The sequence below is a fragment of the Mchenga conophoros genome, linkage group LG3 (assembly GCF_057382185.1).
Source record: "Mchenga conophoros isolate Kocher_MC1m ecotype Shallow Benthic linkage group LG3, M_conophoros_male_GT1.1, whole genome shotgun sequence".
Taxonomy (NCBI): domain Eukaryota; kingdom Metazoa; phylum Chordata; class Actinopteri; order Cichliformes; family Cichlidae; genus Mchenga; species Mchenga conophoros.
Genome location: NC_140528.1, coordinates 40,608,421 through 40,630,885, shown reverse-complemented (window position 1 = coordinate 40,630,885; position 22,465 = coordinate 40,608,421).

Here is a 22,465-nt window from a genome sequence, read left to right as displayed (position 1 = left end):
TGCAAGTAAGAGTAATGACAGTTGTTAAATTTTATTATTTCAGCTATACAACAAGAAGCTGCAAATGATAACTCCACAGGCATCACATATAGTGACATCATATCATCACAACATCACCAAAGGGCAATCAAACAACTCAGAGGTAAAATTGTGTCTTTCTGTCACATAATATGGGTGGTAGTTGTGAAATAATTGTTTCTGCCGACCTTGTGAAGATAGATATGGGAACCATAAAGATGCTGCTAGGAAAGCTTTAACTGCCAATTACCTGCAGAGGAAAAGGTAAGTCCTGAGTAGGTCTGATCTGGGCAATTAATAGCTATGCCTTGCCGGGATAATAAACTGGCAAAGAAGGTGATAGAAGCCACTGACATCAAGCCAAGAAAGCTCCTGAACATGCATGGAGGTTTCACCCCAAATCCTGAGACTCTATGCTAAGAGGAAGGAAAGAGGGAGGAAAGGAAGGACTAGTGAGTGTCCGAATGAGACAACAAACATCCATGAGTTGTTATTATATAAAATTTTAGTTAATATGAAATGTATAGATAGACATGCTGAACAGACTAAATGTCTTTTTGATATAATGATTTATTTTGTCTTCTCTAAAGTCCGCATTGTAAAACCAAAGAAGCAACTTCCTGTTGCACCAGTTAGCGTGACCATGTTTCTCACTGCTGTGCGTTGCGGTTTGGTTAAAATAATTCTTGGTGAAGTGCAACATTTTGCATTACCAGAAGATAGCAGCTTTGTAGTTGTTGACCTTTTTCACACTTGACCTCTTTCTAGTCAACTGTTGTTTCACAGCAGAGTTTTAAGGAATTAGCAAAAACATAAAAAAGTCTATCATTTCATTGCAGTTGTTGTTGTTGAACTAATTTACATGTTTTATTCAGCAGACATTGATACAGCTGTGGTGTACTCAGCAGTGAGAACTGAAGATGTCACTTATGGACAAATAGCCATCAACCAAAAGACGATCAGAGGTACAGCTGCTCTTTGTCTTTAAGTCTGAACAGAGTAAAACCCAAAAGAGTAAATGTCCTCACGTTTCCATTCTAATTTAGAAGTCTCATTCATTTGGCAGTCTCAGATAGGACCACATATGTGGTCCAAAGTTTTGTTTCTGCACTAATAATTACTGTCATTGAGTAGGGATGTCAGACAGGCAAGCTAAACCAACAATCCAGAATACTAGGCTGTTGAATACTGTGTAACACTGGGTAGAACACTACAACTAAAAATATATAAACCATTTGGTGCAGTCCATCAAAGAATGAACTGTTTAGATATTACATGTTCAATTCAATGTAATTCAATTCAATGTTATATACACAGTGCCAGATGACAACAGTTGCCTGAAGGCACTTTATATTGTAAGGTAAAGATTCTCCAACAGAGAAAACCTCAACAATCAGATGACCCCCTATGATCAAGCGCTTTGGTGACAGTGCGAAGAAAAACTTTGAACAGGAGTTTTAACATCTGGCAGAAGAAAGCTCAGGGAGCGGCAGCCATCTGCAGTAACCAGCTGGGGGTGAGGAGAGGAAGACAGGACAAAGACACACAAAATACAAACCACGTGGTTGTGGTTCCACCACCACCAAATATGAAAGTCAGGCGAGCAGAAACCCAAACGTGTACAGCAACATGAGAGCAAGTGTGGGATGCTCAGAGAGCAGCTACTATTTATAACCTTACCACATAATGGAACTGGCCACCAAACAAGCAATTAGTTATGAAATACTGAACAAAGAATTTATTCTCCCACAAATCTGTGGGTTCTAGGCTTGTTTTGTGAATTTTATGATTGATTAAGACACAGGTAAAGTCGTAGTAAAACTTTAAACCAGAGCCAGGCATCGTCTATTATTCACTGAAGTAGTCCACCAGTCCAACCACTGACGTCCAGCTGCTGGTCTCTAACTGGTCCCCCCTGCACCTCAGACCAGAGGACATCCATATGTTGACTATTTTTATATGCTTCATATATTTTTTCTAACCAAATTATACTCAAACTTTAAGAGAAAACACATATTTTTTGAATTTTTTTTTAAATGCAATTGGTCATTTAGAAATGTAAGTACATTTTTGACACTAATACCTTTAATAGTATTTGATATCTTTGCATTATTAAAAACAAACAAACAAAGAAAAAAGTTTTGTTGTGACACTTTTGTTGTGTAGTTCTGTGGGTTTCACTGAGGTGTCAATGGAAAATTTAACTTGTTTACTTGTGGCTAACTGATGCACATCTCTCTTCACTGCAGGAAACAAACACGATACAGGAAACAGGCATCATTTGATACTGTGAACTGCACAGCAGAGCTTCAATGCAGGGTGTGTCTGTTTGAGACTGAAACACTTTATGTCCTTGGATACTCAGAACCCAACTAGCAGCAGGTGACATGGTGCAAATGTTCATGAAGTGTTTAATCTTGTATAAAATGTGAGAAATGTCCTGTAGTTTCAACATTAATTTTTGCCATTTTTCTCATTTTGTAATGTAATGTAATGTTTTGAAATGGCATAGATTCAACCACAGATCACCCTGCATGAGCCACATGTCAGGTGTGGTCAAACCTGTGTCATAACTGAGAAACAAGTTTCAAACTGATTCAGATTAGGCCCGTTTTGTCTTGGTACTCCCTTTTATTAGCAAGATGAATTTCTATTTAATATGAGGGCGATTTAAAAAAAAAAGAAAAGCAGACTGAATGTATCAAATGTTATTTTTTGATATTTAATTTAGTCTTTTCTAGAGTCTTGAATGTAAAACCAAAACAGCAACTTCACTACAGTATGTTCTACTCTAGGTTTCATGCTGTGAGAACATGTTTGCTTTGTGCTTTGTGGTGAAGTGCATCAGTTTGTAGAAACGGAAAATAAAAGCTCTGTGGTCGTTCACCTTTTTTGCACAAACACCCACGGGTTCATTCTGGTCAACTGTTTGTTCACAACAGAAGTCTTAAGCAGTGGAAAAAAATAACCCTAAGGTGTACAGTACTATTACAGTTTCTCCTGTGAAAGTAAGTTACATGATTCATTCTGCAGACACTGATCCGGCTGCAGTGTATTCAGCTGTGAGAACAGAAGAAGTCAGTCATGGACAATTAGCCATCAGACCAGAGGTACAGCTGCTCAACTAAGCAGTTTACAGTCTTTAATATAAGCTAAACACTTCCTCACTCAAGCTCACAGCGTAAAATAAAATTAGGTAAACTTAGTAAGAAAAGTGATAGCTTAATCACACCCAGATTTGAGTTTTGTGAATTTCATGTTTATTTGAGACACATCTAAACTGCTGGCAGTATGTGAAGATGCTGATATGAGTAAACATATTAGTATATCTTATGAAAGTAGTAACTTTAATGATGAAAAAAAATGTGCTTATCGATGACTGTGATCTGGTGTCTTTGCAGTATTGATAAACTTTAGTTCTTATTTTGTTGTCACGTGGTTCTGTGGGTTTCACTGAGTTGTTGGATGGAAAATTTGACTTTTTTGGCTGTAGCTAAGTGCAAGAAACAAACACTAAACTGCAACTGCAGACTAGAGACAACAGTACTATCTTTCACTAACCATATATTTGAGAGAAAAGCTTCAGAACCGGATGTGTCTGTTTGAGACCGAAAGACCAATGAGTAGCATGAGACATGGTACATTTAAAAAAAGATTAAATTGTTGAATTTCTCCAGCAGTTTAAAGAAAAATTTTTTCTTTTTTCTTTTTTTCCTTTTTAAACGGTTTCAAAATCAGTATTTCAAGTTTGTCTGATGGTCAGACTAAAAAAAAGCTATTTCGGCATGTTAGACTGGACACCAGAAAATAATCACAGATATTTTACAGCTTTGTTTTTTGTTTTGTTTTTTTAACCTTGGGGTAGAGGAAAATAAACTTGGTGCTGTCAGTAGATTATTACTGTCAGCTGACCTCACTTTTTATTGTACTTGTGCAATAAAAAGTGAGCCATTTCCGTGAAAACGGGAAAGACCATCTCTGAATTGAGGAGGGGGCCTAAGGGTACATCTTTCGCCATCTTACAATGCTGTGATTGCAGCCATTCCCCAACTCTCTGTGAATAGTACTCATGGCCATTGATCAGTGGGTTTTAGTCAGTGGTTGTTGATCAATGGTCATGAGAATTTGCATAATTATGATGAAGGAACTGACCTCCCAGCCCATTGTTCCTTCAGTGGACTGGTTTCAGTCATTATGCAAATGTACTGTTTATAAGATTTGGGGAAACCTGCAGTCAGCTGAGACTGAAGAAGTCACTTGGATGAGTGACAAAACATTTGTCTCACAAAAACGCTACCAGATGAACAGAATCAACTTTTGGAGATTTACTTTCCTGGATGATTGAGAATGCATCAAGATACTTGTACAAAGCATTGTACAAGCATGTACAAACATTCTGCAACACATTCATAGCATCACAGCCAGAACTTTACCATGTGAGATTTTTATTAAAGGTTTTTAGTTTTTTGAACCACAACCTCATGTACATGTGATCACATCTCATGAACCAGCACTGAGCCCTCCTGATAAACCACTCAGTGAAGCATGAAATAGCCATGACTCACATTTAGGGGTGGGCGATATAAACGATATGCGATATAAACGATATGCGATATAAACGATATAAATTTGGCCAATGATAGAGATTTTGACCATATCGCTCTATTGCGATAGCGCATGTTGATGATGTCATCAAGCTGCGCCTGTTTTGGTCGAAAGCATCGCAGTGGCTACAACCATTATCATCTGCAAATTATGGCGGGCGACAGTCGTAGCAAAGTGATGAAGCACTTTTGAAATATGGGGAAAGCCAAAAACTGCGCTTCCTTCACTTCCATAACATTGATTCATTAATGTTGAATTCTCTGGCAGCTGTTCTATTCCCATGTTGTTGCAGTATATTAATAACTAACCTCGTATTGTGGATGAATAATCTCAGTTGTTCTCCTGACTGAAGTTTGGCCCGTGTATAGCATCCTGCGATGCTAATGATAAGTGTATGGTATCTGTCAGAACATGGTATGAAATGTTTAGGTGTAAACTAGCGAGCTAACTTCCTGTTAACTTCTAACTCCATTAAATTTAATAAATTCTGTTTTCATGGATCCATGGATGTAAAACTTAATTGTTACACCCGATAAAGCAGCTGATGATTTAATTAAAGAATTTAGACTGTTTTAACTCTTAGTGTTCGTTTGACTTTGGGACCTGAATGGACGGAGTTTTGGACCCAGATTACTCCGCGAAGCTCCTCACTACAGCAGCCGTAATGCTCTGACAATCCATCAAGCAGTGCGCCTTACCAAAGTTGTACTAAAACATTTTTTAACAGATTTCTGCATGCCCAAATCGGTTCGAGGTCAGTAAGCACAACCAGAATTCATACATAAGGCACAATCTTGATTTTTGAGAAAATTAAAGGATTTTAAGTGTGCCTTATTAGTGTGGAAAATACATTATACAGAAGAAAATAATATATCGTGATATATATTGTTACCGCACATGCTTCAAATTATATTGCGATATGAATTTTAGGCCATATCGCCCAGCCCTACTCACATTTCAAGTCTCCTATCTACTAATTATACTGAGTATTATGGTTTGCTGGCCTGTTGCCTTGGGGGTTGTGGTCCGGCGTGGCTCAAGCCTCTTATGTCGTAGGGGCTCCGCCAGGCTTCTGATGGTTCTTCGGGGTCTGAGGTTTGTCACACACACACACACACACACCAAAATTGTATATTTGCTTGGGTACACACATCTACATCTGCTTTCTATCAGCACAAAAAAGACACAGAATGTTAACTTTAAGGACAATACTTTGCACAACATCCACTAGACAATAATATGAACAATAAAGTAAAGTCAATAAATAAATAAAAGAACATGAACAATAGGCCCCACAGGGAATCTTTGTTTTAATCAGTACCGTCAAAAATTTTACATTTGGGTATGACACATAGTTGAAAAACCCATGAAGTGATAAAGAGAAGCTAACACTTAACAGTTCACTGATGAAGCCTGAAACTGGATTTTTACTTATCTGGCTAACTGTAGAGTAAACCCTGAGTTTTCGGCATTGCAAATATGGTTGACATTTTACCGAGGCATATCGCTTCGGTAACGTACATGTTACACCGCTGAAATGATGGGCCAACTCATCTCCCGTACAACATATTTATTTTTACAGAAAACTGTAAAGACAGAAAAATGTCTAGTGTCAACAACATTACTTTATACAAGTAACTTATACAGTTTCATATTCATATGCACCACTTTTATAAACTGGTTAAATCACAAAAATACATTTTACTATACGCATGAATAACATAGTGAACTCTCATTACATTTTTATCTTGTTTTTACTTCTGTTTTAATCTATTTGTGCAAAACATATTAAGTGTAGCTTTAACCCAACAATATACCTGCAATGAACTCACAAGCTTTAGGTACAGTCTAACACTTGGATCGGCACAGCCTAACAACTGGACCAACTTGGAAATTAGCTCTTTAGCTTAACATTCGCCACAAACAAAACATTTATCATTAATCGCTACTGCTGTCTGTCAGTTTTAGAACCTCTGTTTTATATTACCAATCACCCAGCTTACCTGCAAAGACAGAAAAATGTCTGATTAATCAGTTATTTCGGCGCGCGGGCCGTACGCTGCCTCTTCACCACTGACACTACTTCTTCTAGTGTAGCGTCAGCTACCGATGCGTACAGGACTGAGTGCCCTCTGCTGGTGGAACTTATACAACAGTAAAACTGACATTACAGTGGTCTTCTAAAAGAAAATGTCTCTGAGCATCAAATAAAATGGGGGGCTACTATCCGGTTGTTCAGTCTGACGTCACTAGCCGTGTCTGGACCTAAACTCCGCTGCAGGTCCATATATCAAACGATCACTATGGCATTACTGAGAGTTGAAAAACTGTCTAAAGTCTTTCATCTTTAATAAAATGATCAGTGTTCTGCTCTACCAGGTGTAACAATTGAGTTTAACATCCAGGCATCCATGAAAACGGAATTTATGACATTTAACGGAGTTAGAAGTTAGCAGGGAGTTAGCTCGCTAGCTTCTATCTAAATACAATATAGCATTTCCTGACTGCGGGGTTTTGGAAACAAATTAAAACGTACAGCTCTGTTATCACTTCCAGCGTAAATGAAGACAGAAAACTAAAAAGCAGTGACGTTTGTAGGGTTACTGAAGTTGGGCTAGCTGGTATATAATGATGTGCTACGTGACCGCTAGCGACACAGCTATGTTAGCATAATATCATCATCATCATCATCAACTTTATTTATAAAGCACTTTAAAACAACCACAGCTGACACAAAGTGCTGTACATTGGAACTGTAAAATAAAATTACATGAGATATAAATAAAAAACAAATAAAAGAAGAGTGAAATCATTAATTGAATAACTACTGCATTAAAAAAAGAAACTAAGTCTCACTGAGGTTAAAAGCCAAGGAATAAAAGTGGGTTTTAAGACGTGATTTAAAAGTGGACAGTGAAGGGGCCTCTCTAACATGCATGGGCAAATTATTCCATAATTTTGGAGCCACAATAGAGAAGGCCCTGTCCCCTCTGAGCTTCCTCCTGGATCTCGGTACCTCCAGGAGCAGCTGGTCAGCTGACCTGAGAGACCGACAGGGTATGTGGGGATGAAGAAGCTCAGAGAGGTAAGGCGGGGCAAGACTGTGTAGACATTTAAAAACAAACATAAGAATTTTAAAATTAACTCTAAAAGACACAGGCAGCCAGTGCAGAGAGGCCAGCACGGGGGTTATATGCTCTCTTTTTCGAGTTCCTGTTAGGAGTCGTGCAGCCGCATTTTGAACCAGCTGCAGACGTGAGAGCAATGACTGACTGACCCCCACATAAAGTGAGTTACAGTAGTCCAGGCGGGAAGAAATAAAAGCATGGATCACTGTTTCAAGGTGCTGCCTCGAAAGAAAATATTTTAGTCTTGCCAGTCGCCTTAAATGATAAAAACTGGACTTCACCACTGCTCTGATTTGGTTGTCCAATTTAAAATCACTGTCCAACTTAAAACCAAGGTCAGTAACAACAGATTTAAAATAGACTTCCAGGGATCCTAAAACAACAGAGGAGGACTCACAGGGACCACTGGGTCCAAACACCAACACTTCTGTTTTCTCAAAGATTCCATTTTCATCTAGAAAATCTTTCAGTTTACTAAAAACAATTTTCTCTAAAACCTTGGAGACTAAAGGCAGCTTGGAAATAGGCCTATAGTTCGCTAAAACTGTGTGATCAAGGCCAGGTTTCTTAAGCAGTGGCTGTACTACTGCATGTTTGAAATTTGCAGGAACCACACCAGAAGACAGACTGCTGTTAATAATGTCAAGGACATACTGTTGTATACTAGGAAAAATTTCTTTAAAGAATTGTGGAGGGACAGGATCCCGTGGGGAACCTGTGGGCTTAATATGGCGAACCACATCCTCTAAAGAGGAGAGCGTCACAAGCTCAAACTGAGTGAAAACAGCAGCGCAAGGGACAGAGACAGAGGGGTCAGAGTCAGGAGCTGTGATAAGAGCCCTGATGGTGACAACCTTTTCAATAAAAAAGTTCAGAAAATCATTGCAAATCTCAGGAGAAACTTCCAAACAGACATTCAAAGGAGTATTAAGAACAGTGTCAATGGTCCTAAATAACACACGTGGGTTATGACAGTTGGAAGAAATAATATTTGCAAAATATTCCCTTTTTGCCTCTTTAACAGTGTTCTGGTAGCGATGCCAGCAGTCTTTGAGAATTTGAAATGATACATGCAGTTTATCCTTTTTCCACCTCCGTTCTGCTCGACGACATTCCCTCTTAACAGCACGACTGCTCTCATTAAACCAAGGCTCAGGTTTAGCCTTAAGCTGCCTGGTTTTTAAAGGAGCCACAGAGTCCATGATTTTTTGACAGCAAGAATTAAACCAGGAATGTAGGTCTTCTGTGTCAGAGGAAACAAAGTCAGAAGGCCCGCCGAGCTGATTAAAAGCAGCAGAAAACTGCGCAGCAGTGGCGGGGTTAATAACCCGACAGCACCGAGTAGCAGCGCCAGGTTTAACTGCGGTATATGTCAAACCAACGTTGAATAACACAGGCATATGATCTGAGAGTGCACAGTCACAAATCTCCAAGTCAGTGACAGGCAGACCATATGACAGAACAAGGTCCAGTGTGTGTCCGTGCTCATGTGTAGGGCCACGTACGGACTGTACCAGGCTAAAAGAGTCAATAAGGCTTAAAAAGTCCTTTACCAGTGGCTTATCAGGACAGCATACATGTATATTAAAATCTCCAACAATAAGAACACTATCATAGTTGGGCATAATCCCAGCTAAAAAATCAGAAAAGTCGTTTATGAAGTTCTTATTGTATTTCGGGGGGCGATAGATGACAGCGCAGAAAACCGGGTTTGTACGACTCACCTCAAATGAGGTAAGTTCAAAGCTGGAGAACGAAGGCTGTAGAAAACACTGCTTACATTTAAAATCCTTTTTGTAAACAGTCACTGTGCCTCCACCTCTGCCTGACGTCCGTGGCGAGTTAAAATAGCAACAATCCACAGGTAAAAGTTCAGATAGAACACTGGACTCACCAACACTCAGCCACGTCTCAGTCACACACAGAAAATCCAGATCACGGGAACTGAAGAAGTCCCGAAGAATAAAAGTTTTGTTTAAAAGTGATCTGGCGTTCACCAGGCCAATCCTAGCGGGAGCTGGAGTTGGCGCTCGGGGTTCAGGAGGTCCAGAAACCCGCCGCAGCGATCTCAGATTCCGATAATGTTGACAGCGGAGGTTTAGCCTGGGAGGGCATGGGCAGCGAGGCCGAGGAGCATCATCATCAAAGCCGACCACAGGCACCAAACAGGCATCAACAGGATCCAGAAAACGCCGAGACGCAAACAACCTTGGCAAGAATCCATGCACTGGTCGGAAAACAGCAGAATAATTCTTTAGGTAAACCTTTAGCTTCACCAGGCGACCGCTTCGTTTACCCCGGCGACGAGGACGCTTTCGCCGGGAAGGTAGCGTGGGAACCCGGTACAGGTAACCTGGGGTTTCCGATGCAAATGGGGGCAGAGGTTGCTGCCCACCAGCTCCAAAGGACACAATATTTTGGACCACAGGTTTGAGGTCCAATAGTGTCTGGCGATCATACCTCAGCAGAGACTTTGTTTCATGGATGACACAAATTAAAAATAACATAAACAGGAACAAACTTGGCAGTGACAGACGAGCAGCCACACACACCGGCGCCATCTTGCCGACTAACTTTTTTTCCACTCGATAAAAGTTAACGTGAGTGTTCTCGGTGGTCAGGAACAAATGTATTCGCATGGCAGGATGCTGTAAAAGGACCAAACTTCAGCCAGGAGAACAACTGAGATAATCCATCCACGATACGAGGTTAGTCATACTGCTGCATGGGCTGGGCTGTAGTTACATCCTAAGGTTTTAAAAACTGAGCTTAAATAAATGATTAGCGGTAATAAAAGCCGAGGGAGGTCAACAGTGATCACTGACTGTTTTAGGAGCTTTTTGAGATCAAATAGAAGAAAATACATAACATTAAACATGTTAACAACACAAAAGCCATATTAAACGCAGACTACTTTAGGCCCGGAAGTAGGATTCGTCGCGTCATCACTGAATAACTGGATTTTCATGACTCTGTCGTTAACATAGTGCCACATAAAGGTAGACATAACAATATACTCAGTAGGTCCGTTTATAATGTGTTTTGAGTTCAGAAACACAAGCATGTCAGTTCTTCAGGGCTCTGCTCTGCAGGTAGTCCATGCACTTAATATTATATAATATATATTATATTTGCAAATTAAAAAAAAAAAAAAGTGGGGTTTTTTGGGGGGGGGGTTTTGCCTGTCCCGTTTGGTTCTTTTGCCATCAGAATTATTGTCTAAAGGCAAAGAAAGATGCCCAACGGATTTACTTTACCAAATTGACCATCCCAGCCTTGCCGTAATGGTCTATTTGATTCACCTTTTATTGTTTATTTTTATTTTTTATTTTCACTTGCTAGATGTGGGACAGACTTGAATGAGGAAAAGAAAAGGGAGAAAGGAAGGGGGGGGGGGGGACAACGGAGAAGAGGAACAGGGATAGAGGGCAAAAAAACAAAAAACAACTAAATAAGCAGACAAAAAAATTCATATATCAATCACCTGGATCACCTGTTGAGAAAGAAAAAAGAAAACAAGCAGCAGAAAACGAGAGCAATAGAATAAACAACATCACAATGATCTATGGGAATATAACTGTAAATATTAAACATTATTGTGCAGCACGTAAGATCGACAGAACACAGTGTGCTTTGAGGTAGGAGCCAAAAAGGGTGTAGTTTGTGTGTGTGATCACCCGTGTGTACACCTGTGAGCATGGACACGCTTGTTTTTAAAAGGTTCCTTCATGTAATGATCTGCTAGAGGGTGTGGGGGAGCCACTGCCGGGTCCTCCAAGGCATGAAGCAGGTATGGAGGAGATCAAAACTCCAGACATCCAGAGGCCCTCAGAAGACAAGAGACCAAGGAAGACCAACAGAGGGGCAGCTGCGCCACTGTCCCGGAAAGAGCTGAGGAGAGTCCCAGATGAGGGCTCACTCAGGAGCCGCGGAGCAGAAGCCAGGGGGGGTTGTGTCCGTGAGCTCCGCCGGCAGCCAGCTGTGCCAGAGTGACCGAGCCCCAGGTCGAGAGGCCGAGGGAACCCCACCCCCGAAGTGGCCCGAGCGAGCCTCAGGCTCCAGGACCCGATAAGCAGCCACCAAGGAGTGAGCCAGTGTGTACCTGGACGCCCACCCCCAGACACAAAGAACCACCAACGCACCGATGTCTGAGGGCGTCTGCCACCGGCAGGGGAAGTGGTGGGGGAGATAGGCCTCCAAACCTTGGAGGGGCTGAGATGTCCCCAGAGAGGTGGCGTCTGATACCCAACCTGACATATGGACACAGACAAACAGGCACACACAGATACAAACATCCATTCCCACCCTCATGCTCTCATATGCACTTACTCCACACTCAACCAACGTGGAGAGAGACATAGAGAGACACAGCAATCACACTCCCCAAGCGTACTCTAAGAACCAGGTCTAGGTACCCTTGCCCCTGGATGGGGAAACTGCACCCAGACCCAGGTGGTGTTACCCTTTTCCCTGGGGTGGAGAGAAGCAGACCGCTCCGACTCCGCAGCAGCAGGGAGGCCCCACATTCCAGACCCCAGTCGGACGGCCAACTCCTCCTCCATGTCCCCCGCTCCAGCAGGTCGCAGTTGTGTGAAGACTCCAAACCTCCCTCCGCCCGCTCATATGTAGTGTTGATGCATGTGTGTTCTAAGGTGCATTTAAAACCCAGGAGGGCATGGAGCTACCTGCCAGAGAGCAGCAGGTAAGCGCATAGCCCCTCCTGATAGCCCTCAATGTCTACGTGTATTTAAAATTGAGAGGTGGGTAATGACGCCAGGGGTGAGGTTGTACACCCTGATGGTCTTTTGGAGTCCTCGTAGCATGCCCACCCCCAAGATCCTATATGTATGTGTAATGAGAGTGTGAGTAATGTGAATGTCTAAGTTGTGAGATAAAATTGAGGCACAGGCAACCAGAAGGGGACAGAAGGGAGGATGCCTCCCCTGCACCCTGGTGACACACCTTTACCCCCAAGGCCCTGCATGTGTGGGTGATTGTGGTGGAGCGGGAAGAGGGAGGCAGCTGGAAATGGGTAGGAAAGGAAGGGAGGGGCAAGTGACCCCTCCCTGGGGCCAGCTTCCCCGCTGACCTCAGTAGGCACCCCCATACTCTGCAACCCGCCAGGGAAAGGGGGCACAGGCCCATCCGGACCGGGGCCCAGTACAGCAGCGACGCCCGGCCCCACAGAGCCCGGAACAGCCCACCCGACCCCACCACAGAGAAAACTGCATCCACCCCGTCATCCACTCATCTTCCAGACTACACAAGACAATAGACGCCCAGGCTGAGATCTTCCTCCACCTCTCCTGTATCTCCCCCTCCTGCAGAGTGAGTTCCTGAAGAGCTCCTGCAAGGTGTAACAACCTCCCCCACCAGTTGGAGAGCCCCCCAGGTGGCTTGATGCAAAGGCGGCAACCTGCGCCAGGGCTGGGCCCCCATACACCCACCCGCCCACAACCCCAGCAACACACCAACCAGGACCCAAGCCCCTGAGGCCCGGCCAGGGCCCCAGCCCAGAGACGGAGCGCCCCCAGGACCTTACGCCCGTCCCGGACCCACCCAGGGGCAGCCAGGCTACCAGGTCAGTAACCCACGTCCGTCAGCACAGACCCTCCCCTAGCCCCGCTGCACGCAGCCACGAGGAAACCGTCACCTGAGAGCCAACAGAGCCCCTAATAGGTCATGACTCCTACCCCGGGTTGAGCCCCCCAAGGAAGATGCTCCTGGGGAAACCCCCGACGCCCTAAACCTGTCCCTACCCCCACACCAATCACAACAGCGAAGGTGGGACCAAACTATGACCCCCCCACCCCCACTGGGTGATGGAGCTGATCAAAGGAGCCCAGAGCAATTGATCTGATGTGGTGGCAGAGGCTGTATCAAGACTAATGTAATCTAATAGATAATTTCTATATTGGTTAGAATTAAGATTATTTTTATTTTTCCAGTTCATGAGGACTGTTTTCTTGGCTATGCATAGGGCAGTGAAAATCATATGGGCTATATTCTTTTCTGAAGTGACATTATCTAAGCTGCCCAACAAACACACTAAGGGGGAAGTTGGAATGTTACATTTCAGACACTTTGATAAGTCCTCACATATCTCGCGCCAAAACTTCTGAACTGGTGGACAGAACCAAAGAGTGTGGATATAATTGTCCGGTGAATTGGTTTGGCAGTGTGAGCAGTTGTTGGTAGACGTAAAGCCCATCTTGAACATCCGATGACCTGTATATTGCACTCTATGTAGTATTTTGTATTGAATTAATTAAAGACTGGGATTGCTAATTAGATGAAAGGTTTTTAAGCAAATCTGAGACCAGAAGTTTAGGTCTAAGTTAACTGATAAATCCGCTTCCCATTTTGCAATAGGAAGTGATATTGATTCATCTGTTTTAGAAAGCATTCTGTATATTTTGGATAGTAATTTGGGGGTTTTAAGAGTAAGAAATTGAACCACACTTGGTGGTGTTTGTAGTTCAGCTTGACCTGTTTTAAATTTCTTTTTTACTATGGATTTAATTTGTTGATATTCTAAAAATCTTTTCTTGTTGATCCCATATTGTGTAACTAGTATGTCAAACGAAATAAATTCTGTTTCTGTTTTTTGTTTTTTCTTAAGATTTCACCAGTGTTCAATGAGCCCACTCCACCATCTTTTGGGGTAGTTGTTTAATACTGTAAAACTGATTATTGTAATAACACAGTAAGTATGTAATATACCATACAATGTATATTTGTAATTCATTCTTGAGCAAATGCTGAACTGAAATTATGAACAGACCATAAAATCAGGAGCCTCTATCAGCCTTATCACCATCCCTGCTGTCTCATCATCTTCATCTGACAGTACATATGATTTCTAAACGTTATTTAGATGACCAAGTACATCTGCAGTGAAACTACTCAAAAGTTTTTATAGAATAAATACCATAACACAGGCATTTTTTTTCTTATAAAAATCAGTTTGAGTCTTGTTCCTGTCATGATCCTTTCAATAATATAAAGAAACACAAAACACTGTGTCTGACTTCTTTATATTATTCTATGTTTTTTGTTTAGGTTTGCTATGTGTTAGGGTTTTGTTTTATACTGTGTTCCCTCTGTCTGTCTTTGGTGTTACTGTGTCTGCTCGTGAGTCTGTTAAGTTCAGTGTCTTGTCTGGTTCTCTGTGCCTGTTAGTTTCCTGTTTTATTCTAAAGGTCTCTGTCTCATTGTGAGTGTGTTCAGTTACCTTCCCCTGTCTCGTCAGCCGTGATTTCTCCCAGGTGTGTTCCTCTCCTGCCCCGCATCCCTTGATTACAGCTGTGTGTATTTAAGCCGTGTGTGTTCTCCTGCCTGTTGCTGGTTTGTCTGCAATAATCCCCTCTGTCATCCTGAGGAGTTTCCCTCCCTCTGTGTCTCTCTGTCCTTCACCCCGTTTGATTATCATTTCAGGTTTGCTCTTTAGTTTTCCCAGTTTAGGTTTCCTCAGTTGTTTCTCATACCCCACTGCCTATTGGTGTCATTTTGACACTTTGAAAATAAACATTCACTCATATTATCAATCGTTTGCCTGTGTTTAGGCTCGTTTAATAATTCCACACTGCTCATCCCACGAGCCGTGACAGTTCCTGTAAAATGTGTCACAATAATAGTCGTGTTGAGAAATGAAGGATCTCTGCCCACAAAAAAAAAGTCACTAGTGTTGATTTAACTTACAATGTGATTATTTAACTGCTTTAAACAGATAAACAAAGAGCTAAATGCAGAAATACATAAAGTGACATAAAATGGGATGAATGTGCTGGAGTATTGTTGTCTGCTTGCGTCCATGTTAGTATGTGAAGTCCAACATCTCCCTCTAGTGGCCATATGTAAACCATGTGTGAGGATGGTGTTAATGTAAAATGTGAATCATAGTGTTCCAGTCAGTCATCAGTGTGTCTCTGCACAGCTGTAATTAAAATGTGTTCAGAGGGCCTCAGTGTCTGAATGGTTCCAGTTCAGCTCCATAACAGCAGCGTCCCTGGTTTGATTCCTGTGTTTCAGCTCATATCTGCCTCTCTCACTGAGGGGGACGTCCTCTACATGGAAATGGATTTGTTCATCAATCAAACTACAGATCACTGACAGCAAAGGAGATTTTCTGCCATGTTTCTTTTCATATGTGTGAACTGACAAATGTTTTACTTCAGAAAAAATTAAGAAATAGTGCGCATAGTTATTGTGTTTGATTCACTTGATGAATTAAAATTATTTGTAGTCTCCCACCACTATATTTGAACCAATAGAAAGCTGGTGCTCAGAGGAAGAGGGCGGGCTTTACTTGGTGTCAGAGACAGAAATGAAAAAAAGCTCAAATGAGTGAGAAGGACGATGAAGGAAACATCTGTGCTGTGTCTGCTCTGTAAGTAGAATCTCTGTGTTTGTTTGAATTCTTGTACTTTGACTGTCTGCTCTCCTGATAACTGATGATGGAGGAGAAGACATGAAAAACAAATCAGGCTGAATTCAAGTTCAAACACCACGAGGACCAACTGCAGGTCTGAACTGACTCTTTATCTTTGCTCAGGAGTCGAGGAAACACAGCAGGCAGTGAAAAGATCAAATCATTCACTCATTATATCAACACAGCTGCACAGTGGACACATGACTTTACAGGGTTATTTAAAAGCATTTTATTTTATTTTGTTTTATTTTATTTTTTTGACACACTATTTTTGATGTCCAAACTGTAGCTTCTCCCCGAAGGGAGGAAGTATGTAGTCACTTCTTTTAATTTGTTAGCAATTTAACATCCACAGTTTTTAATATATAATTTTTTTCAAACTTTGTGTGATGGTAGATGCCCAACCTGATTTCATTTCAGTAAAAATCGCTCTCAGGGTCACACCGACTGTGAAAATCGCAACTATTTATTACAATCATATTCTTCCTATTTAAATTTTTTTTGTATATTCATTTTTTAAAGGATCATCTTCAAACTTGACAGCTATACACTAGACCTTGGGGGAGGACATGTGTTACCAAGGCTCGCCAATCATTTGACCTTGATTGTTAGTGTCCAAGGTCAAAGCTGAGCTTGAAAAAAATATTTCAATGAACCATGTTGATTAATACATAATATTAAAAGCACATGTACATTGTACTACACAATGTACATATTTTTGGTACAATGTCCCATGATCACAATGACGCCATAAAGTTATTCACAAACTCACACACTGCATGAATATATGATCAAATGCAGGGCGACCGTGGCTCAGGGGGTTGGGAATCGCATCTGTAACCGGAAGGTCGCCGGTTCGATCCCTGGGCTCTCTGTTGTGTCCCTGGGCAAGACACTTTACCCTACTTGTCTACTGGTGTTGGCCAGAGGGGCCGATGGCGCGATATGGCAGCCTCGCTTCTGTCAGTCTGCCCCAGGGCAGCTGTGGCTACAACTGTAGCTTGCCTCCACCAGTGTGTGAATGAATAGTGGCATTGTAAAGTGCTTTGGGTGCCTTGAAAAGCGCTATATAAATCCAATCCATTATTATTATTAAATCTCAAGTTTTTACACTTTATAAAAGATTTCAGTCAATTCTGCTCCTCATGTCGGTAAAGATAATAAAATACACAGTTTTAGTAGGTAAAGCTTCAAGGATATGGGACAAAACTCAGACACCATAGTGTTAAAATCAGCATGTTGTAATACAAATGTAATGAAACATCCATGTTTTGGTTTAGCCCTTCCCTTTGAGGGGAGGTGGACTCTGACTGACTCTTATTGAAACATGTTGCTGGCAACAAAAACGAAATGAGCAGATACATCAGAGAGAGACGAGTTTGTGTGTTTGTCAGCTGTTTGTGTGGAGTTGTTCTTTATGTTCACCTCAAATCAACCTGAGTGTCATTTCTCTTTAGTTCTGATCTCACTGCTGAGCTGCACAACAAACCAAGGTCAGTAACCTTCTTCTGTCACAGTTTAAACCTGAGAAATGCTCACTGATATGACCTGATTGGGTTCATGTTTCAGAATTAAGTAAAACACCTTTGTGTCAGGCAAAAGTATAACCAATCTGTCACAGGCTGGGTCTCCGACCCAGCACTCTGAGTTTTCTTTGTATTTGTCTCATTTTGTTATGTGATCAGTTTTGTGTTATTTCCTATTTTCCTTTAGTTTAGGCAGTTATTATTCTTGGTTTTCTATGTTTTGGGGTTTTGTAATTATTCATCACGTATTAGGTCTGTTAAGTTGTGTTGTCATGTTTTAGTATTTCCTGTTTTATTCTGGCAATGTCATGTGTTCTTTGTTTATTGCTTTCCTCTCCTGGTCCTGTCATTAGGTTTATGTCCGTCAGCTGTTTTCCCCCATGTGTCGCCACTTCCCCTGATCACCTCATGTCTGTATTTAAGCCTTTTGTTTTCTCCACGCCATTGTCGGTTCGTTCTGTCACGGCGGGGTGCGCCGGTGTGTGTGTGGAAAGAGGACCCAAAAGCAGATGACGATGAGGAGTAGTAAGGTTTTAACAGAAGGTGAAGCTTTATTGCGATGCCGGCAGGAAATAAACCAAGAGACCAAAACAAGCTGGCAAAAACACTAAGAAACAAAACACTAAAGGTACTAAGACCAAAAAACTATAACTATGACTGAGGTGAGATTAAACAGACGAAAACTATAACCATGACTGCGGTGATGTAAACAGACGAACCGACAATGGCGTGGAGAAAACAAAAGGCTTAAATACAGACATGAGGTGATCAGGGGAAGTGGCGACACATGGGGGAAAACAGCTGACGGACATAAACCTAATGACAGGACCAGGAGAGGAAAGCAATAAACAAAGAACACATGACATTGCCAGAATAAAACAGGAAATACTAAAACATGACAACACAACTTAACAGACCTAATACGTGATGAATAATTACAAAACCCCAAAACATAGAAAACCAAGAATAATAACTGCCTAAACTAAAGGAAAATAGGAAATAACACAAAACTGATCACATAACAAAATGAGACAAATACAAAGAAAACTCAGAGTGCTGGGTCGGAGACCCAGCCTGTGACAGAGCCCCCCCCTCAAGGGCGGATTCCAGACGCCCGAAAACACCCAGAAAACAAAACCACAACAACCCACCAAGGGCGGGCGGCGGGGGCCCAGGACGGAGGGCCAGAAACAAGGCCACAAAAAACAAAGAAACGAAAACACACAGAGCAAACACAACAATGGCACAAAAAGTCCGAGACCCGACTTCAGGAGGGCGACCATGAACCCGGCAGAACAGGAGCGAATGGCGAAGCGGTTCAGGTGGCCGCCCCGGAGGCCGACAACAAAACAAAAGACAGTTCAAAAGTTCAGGAGGCCGACCAGGAGGCCAACGGTCCAGCAGTCCAAAATCCACGAGCTCAGGGGGCCGACCCGGAGGCCAACGGTCCAAGAACCCAGAAAACAGTTCAGGAGGCCGGCCAGGTAGAAGGCACCGGTGGCGACGGAGCAGATCAGGAGGCCGACCGGGCGGGAGGCAGCGACGGCGACCGAGCAGGTCAGGAGGCCGGCCGGGCGGGAGGCACTGGTGGCGTAGCAGTTCAGGGGGCCGTCCATGACGGCGGCGTAGTTCAGAGGGCTGTCCATGATGGCAACGACGTCCAGTCATCGGCCGGACAGAACGTGCAGGACGTGCAGGCCGGACGGGACGTGCAGGCCGGACGGGACGTGCAGGAGCAGACGAAGCTGAACACTCGGAGGCCGGACCAGGCGGAGCTGCAGAGGCCGAGGCCGGACCAGGCGGAGCTGCAGAGGCCGAGGCCGGACCAGGCGGAGCTGCAGAGGCCGAGGCCGGACCAGGCGGAGCTGAAGACACGGAGGCCGCAGCAGACGAAGCACAGGCCGGAGCCGCAGCAGACGAAGCACAGGCCGGAGCCGCAGCAGACGAAGCACAGGCCGGAGCCGCAGCAGACGAAGCACAGGCTGAAGCTGGACCAGGCAAAGCACAGGCTGAAGCTGGACCAGGCAAAGCACAGGCTGAAGCTGGACCAGGCAAAGCACAGGCTGAAGCTGGACCAGGCAAAGCAGAAGCACAGGCTGAAGCTGGACCAGGCAAAGCAGAAGCACAGGCTGAAGCTGGACCAGGCAAAGCAGAAGCACAGGCTGAAGCTGGAACAGGCGTAGCAGAAGCAGAAGGTGGCTGGACGAGCTCCTCGGGCCCGCCAGCAGACGTGGCATGAGGCTGGAGGGGTTCTCCTGAACCCCCAGCAGACGTGGCATGAGGCTGGACGGGCGCCTCGGGCCCTCCAGCAGACGAAACTTGAAGCCGGCTGGGTTCAACTGAACCTCCAGCAGACGAAGCACGAAGCTGGCTGGATTCTTCTGAACCTCCAGCAAACGAAGCATGAAGCTGGCTGGAGTCTTCTGAACCTCCAGCAGACGAAGCATGAAGCTGGCTGGAGTCTTCTGAACCTCCAGCAGACGAAGCATGAAGCTGGCTGGAGTCTTCTGAACCTCCAGCAGACGAAGCATGAAGCTGGCTGGGTTCTCCTGAACCTCCAGCAGACGAAGCATGAAGCTGGCTGGGTTCTCCTGAACCTCCAGCAGACGAAGCATGAAGCTGGCTGGGTTCTCCTGAACCTCCAGCAGACGAAACATGAGGCTGGCTGGGTTCTCCTGAACCTCCAGCAGACGAAACATGAGGCTGGCTGGGTTCTCCTGAACCTCCAGCAGACGAAACATGAGGCTGGCTGGGTTCTCCTGAACCTTCAGCAGACGAAACATGAGGCTGGCTGGGTTCTCCTGAACCTCCAGCAGACGAAACAGGAGGCTGGCTGGGTTCTCCTGAACCTCCAGCAGACGAAACATGAGGCTGGCTGGGTTCTCCTGAACCTCCAGCAGACGAAACATGAGGCCGGACGGGCTCCCCGGGCCCTCCGACTGACACTGAAATTGGCTGCACCAGCTGTACCTCCGTCTCCAAACCGGCCTGGATAGCAGTCCCACAGCAGCTTAGCTGAGCCTGATGGCTAGCTTTTCCAGGGCAAACAGTCTCTGTATAGCCGGGCTCATTAACCGGAAAAGTAGTGTCAGTTTCCATAACCTCCGGAGAAAAAACATGAGGTGCCAAGATATAGTCACTCACTTGTGTTTGTGTAATGGAGCGTCGGCGGCGCGCACGCCGTTTTTTCTTAGGAGTGGAAGACGGCGGTGAAATAGGTGGAAGTCCCTGGTAACTCCGAGGTCCCCCGAGAGCCAGTCGAGTTCCCCGGAAAGAGTGCTCGTGCTCCGGAATGAGCCACGGCTTCCACCGGAGCTCCTCCTCCAAGAGAGCGCAGAATATAGACTGGCGCTCGTCGTCGTCCAAGTCTATGGTGTCCGGCGCTTCCTCGCGCTGAACTGTGACAGGAGTATGGCGAAACTGTGATGAGGGCGTGGAAACTGGTGAGCTGAGAGGTGGTGACGCTGCGGCGAATCTCAGCGAACCGACACGAACACACTCAGGTTCCGGAGGCAGCAATGGAGATGACTGATTGTGGGGTTGTTGTGACTGGTGGGTGCTGGAAGCCTTTTCCTGACTCGACAATCCCTGGGCCTGCAGCATCTCCTTTATCTTAGTAAAGGCATCAAGTATGGCAGGTGAGTCCGGGAGCTGGAGAAGGCGGGGATCCCTCTCCATGATAGCTTCAGCAACGCTAATCATTACCTGCTTGCTCTTTAAATCGGGCGCTGTAAGGATGCGGTCGAGGATCACTTGGATCCGAGCAGTCTCCTCCAGACACTCGGTGAGAGCAGCATCCGCTGGGTCCATACTGGTCGGTTCGTTCTGTCACGGCGGGGTGCGCCGGTGTGTGTGTGGAAAGAGGACCCAAAAGCAGATGACGATGAGGAGTAGTAAGGTTTTAACAGAAGGTGAAGCTTTATTGCGATGCCGGCAGGAAATAAACCAAGAGACCAAAACAAGCTGGCAAAAACACTAAGAAACAAAACACTAAAGGTACTAAGACCAAAAAACTATAACTATGACTGAGGTGAGATTAAACAGACGAAAACTATAACCATGACTGCGGTGATGTAAACAGACGAACCGACAATGGCGTGGAGAAAACAAAAGGCTTAAATACAGACATGAGGTGATCAGGGGAAGTGGCGACACATGGGGGAAAACAGCTGACGGACATAAACCTAATGACAGGACCAGGAGAGGAAAGCAATAAACAAAGAACACATGACATTGCCAGAATAAAACAGGAAATACTAAAACATGACAACACAACTTAACAGACCTAATACGTGATGAATAATTACAAAACCCCAAAACATAGAAAACCAAGAATAATAACTGCCTAAACTAAAGGAAAATAGGAAATAACACAAAACTGATCACATAACAAAATGAGACAAATACAAAGAAAACTCAGAGTGCTGGGTCGGAGACCCAGCCTGTGACACAAGCAACAGTTTGTTTGTTTTTTTGTTAGTTTTTTTCATTTTAACCCTCACAGCTCGTCTGACTGTGAGTCCCAGCAGCTCTCAGTTTTTTGAAAGAGACTTTGTGTCTCTGAGCTGTGAGGAGGACGACAGCTCTACTGGATGGACTCTGAGGAGAAACACAAGCAAACAACAGAGACTTCGGTGTGGAGGTCAGATGACAAAGCCAACCAGTTATTCCTGTAACATCAGTGAAATATTCACATGGGACAGTGGAGTTTACTAGTGTGAGTCCAGAGAGGGTCCCATCAGTAACATGGTTAACCT